The sequence below is a fragment of the Notothenia coriiceps genome, unplaced genomic scaffold (assembly GCF_000735185.1).
Source record: "Notothenia coriiceps isolate Sejong01 unplaced genomic scaffold, NC01 NC01_scaffold00034928, whole genome shotgun sequence".
In the NCBI taxonomy this organism is placed as follows: domain Eukaryota; kingdom Metazoa; phylum Chordata; class Actinopteri; order Perciformes; family Nototheniidae; genus Notothenia; species Notothenia coriiceps.
This window is the reverse complement of record NW_011367629.1, coordinates 1-4,272: the sequence shown is the minus strand read 5'-3', so window position 1 is coordinate 4,272 and position 4,272 is coordinate 1. Positions and strand designations below refer to the sequence as shown.

The window sequence follows — 4,272 nt, the reverse complement described above, 5'->3', positions numbered from 1 at the left end:
AAACAACCGTTGTTTTTTAGTTAAAGGTCTAATTTATGATCTCAGTTTGTGTGTGTGTGTGTGTGTGTGTGTGTGTGTGTGTGTGTGTGTGTGTGTGTGTGAGAAAAGGTTCCTGCTTCTCTCTTGATTTTAAAAACTCAGAGGAGAGAGAACATGAGAAAGCACTGAATACAAACAGAGAATACATTATTAAAACTCTCAGAGAGAAATCTGAGCTCATAAAGTACTCTTGTTTTCCAGAACAAACAAGTCTCCACGTACACAATGTATACATATATATAAGAGATAATACAAATGCCCATTAAAGGCATGTAAAGGTACTCTGATGACCTTGAACGCACCATTTTAGGATTTCAATCACAGAGTAATGAGATGATTATTTCTGGATCAAACATCAAAAGCCTCTGAGTTACGGTTCAAACATGTTTGTTATGAATATGAATCAACACATTAAAGAGTAAACCTTCCTCTCGCTATAAAGCTTTATTTATTAGTTCGTGCCAGAAAAATAATATCTTGTAAACTGCGTTTCCTACGAGCATCTGGCCTCACACACACACACATTGATGATCAGGTGAGTCCGCAGGAGATCACGAGATAAGGGACTCTCTCTCTGAAGCAGAGTAGCAGCGCCCCCTGCTGGGCTACTTTGACTTAAACCGATATATTCCTGCACTTTAACTTTATCTGCATTTTGATATTTATATTCAGATACTGACCTCATTACTGCGATGAAGGCCACGAGAAGTACAAGTACATCAGAGAGAACTTAGAAACAGGACTTGAGGAAAAGTACTTTTATGTTTTTATTAGAAATATGATATATTATAAAGCAGCAGAAAGTACTTTGAGCAGTATTTGAGGTACTTTCACACACTGAGGTACATGTACTCAAGTAAATCCCTCAGTGCTTTAACATCTACACACATACACTTCTTATCAAAGGAAATACTAAGGTATAGTTGTGTTAAAAATATATTTTAGTCAAAATAACTCTTACTTTGTATTTTTGTTTGTGTGGAATGTGTTTTATAAATATAATATATGAGTCTTTATAAGAAAACAACAACCTACATTAAAAGATTTAAAAAATACGTGTGTGTGAGGAGAGAGAGAGAGTGTGTGTGTGTGTGTGGTGTGTGTGTGTGTGTGTGTGTGTGTGTGTGTGTGTGTGTGTGTGTGTGTGTGTGTGTGTGTGTGTGTGTGTGTGTGTGTGTGTGTGTGGTCTGTTAATCAGCAGAAACCCAGATGCAGTGTCTGCTCCTCTGTCAGATACCCTAAAGAGAGTTGTATGACCCCTCTCAGGGTTTCTGTGTGAAATCCACATTTAGAGAAACAAAACAAAGAGTTAATTTTCAAACTAATAGCCTCTCCCTCCCTCTCTCTCCCTCTCTCTCTCTCTCTCCTCTCTCCTCTCTCCCTCTCTCTCCCTCCCTCTCTCTCCCTCTCTCTCTCTCCCTCTCTCTCTCCCTCCCTCCCTCTCTCTCCCTCTCTCCCTCTCTGCGAGGACGTGCCACACCTGACTGGTTATTAATGATGACACTGAGTACAGACCCTAAAGTGAGGATTGGGGGTGCGTTGGAACAGGAGCTAACATACAGATAGGTATTCAGTAATGTTCCAGGTCTTACCTTGAAGTGAACCCGCAGATTGGAGCCCCTGGACTTGCATGCTGCAACAGAATGAATCATCTTAACAAAAGCATCTCTCTGAACACGTTAAACAGAAGCACAGTCTGTTCATGAGGGGTCCAGAGGGGTCCCGCAGACATGACTACACACCTCGTAATAACGTCTACTCACATTTGGTGGGGTTCTCGGGGTCTAGAGAGTAGCGGACCATTTTCAGATATCTGGAGAAACAGAACAAAATGTTATTTAATGTGAACGAAGCGACTCCAGCATTAGCTCTGATTCGGCTGTGATGTCACCCCCGGAGAGTGAACCCTGATGTGCGGCAGAGAGACAGAAACATGAGGGTCTTTGAGTTACATGAGGTTTAAAACACAGCAGTTTGAGCCGACATGGCGGACAGCTAACGTCTCCTAAAAACTACTTTAACTTAATACCCCACCTCGAAACCCAGAGACCTAACTGTCCTGTAGACAGGTTGTCTGACTGTCTTTGAGCGCCTCCTCAGGATGAAATGCTGCTAAAAGGAGAAACATGTCTGACTGTCTTTGAACGCCTCCTCAGGATGAAATGCTGCTAAAAGGAGAAACATGTCTGACTGTCTTTGAACGCCTCCTCAGGATGAAATGCTGCGTCTCAAACAAGTTAAATAAAGAGGAGAAGGAGCTGCTCAGATTTATAAAGTCGTCTTCATGGAGAATCAAAGGTGTCCTAATTGGTCATCATTGCAGCTCCCCTCACACAGCTCTAATAAACTGCAGGTAGTAGAGCACCTGAACGCAGCACCTCAGAGCCATCACTTGTTTAAAGTTAGCCCTTCTTGTAAATCAGCTTAATGTTGCTTTAACTCTTGTCTCCTACATTCAGCCTCACAAAGACACATTCCAACATATTTATTTTAACTTGTTTTAATGATATTTGTATTTGAGATGTTTACATTTCGGATGATTTAGATTAAGAGTAGCGGAACATTTTCACACATCTGGAGAAATCAGAAGTAAATGTTATTTAATGTGAAATTAGCGACTCAACGTGACTCCAGCTAAAATTAGCTCTGATTCAGCTGTGATATATATATGATATAACCCACCACACGAGGGTCTTTCGGAGTTACAATAAGAGGTTTAAAACACAGCAGTTTGATCCAACATGGCGGACAGCTAACGTGTTAGCCACCAAACCGGCGTCTCCTTAAAAACCTAATTAAACTAAGAATCCAGCTTCAAAACACAGAAATCTAACTGCATGCGACGAGTTTAGACTTAGTTACAGACACGGGTAATGTTTAATGAGCAGGATGGAGCGCTTTGATAGAGATTTAGAGCAGATTCGGTTCGAGATGATGGTGATGTTGTCTTACCTCTGAGGCCGCGGAGGGAAGAGGAAGAACCGGGGGGAGAGAGCGGGGTTTCCGGCTCTTTAAGCAGCGCCGCACCGCCCCCTGTCGGTCGGGGGAGGGACTGCGCCTCACTGCGGTACTGCATGCAGAGATCAGATAAAAAGTACTTTATTGATCCCAAATTGGGAAATATTTGCGTTGCATTAGTAGAAAAATACAAGGCATTTTCACACAAATTTAACAAATAACCTTAAAAGCTAAAAAGAAAAAAAAACTAAAACACTTAGGACAATGAGCAAATGGCAAACTACAGTGTAATCATTCATATTTAATTAATACAAATAAAATAACATTTTATTATTTATAAATATTAACTTCTATCAAAAATATCCTGTTACTCCAACAGTAATAACATGAGTTGTTTTGTACAGTTTATAAGTTTAAAAGTACATTTAATACGATATTTTAATTTTAATTTTGCTAGTTGCATCTGTCAACAAATACAAAATATATATTTATTTTGGATACAACTTATTTAATGTTTCCATGCCTTGTGCAATTATTATATTCCATGTATGAACTGTATAATTAGTGTAAACATATTAAATAAACTGTAATAAATAAACAAACCATCTCCCGCTGCAGTGACAGTGTGTGGCCAGCAGGGGGCGCTGTTTCACTCGACCTGACATACATCCGGGTCTTTACACTCTTTGGCCCAATCCCAAACCACTCCCTCTACCCGGCGCTGCCTCTACCATACCCCTCCGTGACGGAGTGAACTCCGTCTGTAGCCACACTCGCAGCTCAACGAGGCTCCCTCCTGTCAGGTGGAGGGAGTAAATACAGCAGCAAGCTTTGGGACGGCCTCCCCTCTCTCCGGCAGAAACAGGAAATGCCTTAACTGTATGTAACAACGGTTTCAAATCAGATTCTCTTTGACAAAACATTAAATTAATAACTCAAATAAAACTCCAAACATCTTTCATTGTGTTACTTTTTTGTAAAGCTCTTTTAGTTTTAAGCTTCTTAGTTTTTGCAACGGTCTGTAAATATACACAACTTTATAATAGAATGCACACATTTACCTTTTTCTAGACTAATCACAGGTATGATCCTAAGTTAAAAACATATGAGGTTATCATGAGGTTGTTAACATTGCAGTTTATCAGTAGATGGCCCAATCCCAAACCACGCCCTACACCTTACCCCTACACACTACCCCTACACCCTACCCCTACACACTACCCCTACACCTTACCCCTACACACTACCCCTACACACTACCCCTACACCTTACCC

The 4,272-nt window shown here is 40.7% G+C and overlaps 1 long non-coding RNA gene across 1 annotated transcript; it reads right to left on the bottom strand.

Annotated features, from left to right (window-relative positions):
- Positions 1 to 1,631: 1,631 nt before the first annotated feature.
- On the bottom strand, positions 1,632 to 3,037 carry LOC104962495 (uncharacterized). The gene is made up of 3 exons (XR_800211.1): positions 2,992 to 3,037; positions 1,803 to 1,852; positions 1,632 to 1,672 (listed from the first exon to the last, which is right to left on the bottom strand). It is a non-coding gene; the product is annotated as an uncharacterized lncRNA (long non-coding RNA).
- Positions 3,038 to 4,272: the final 1,235 nt, after the last annotated feature.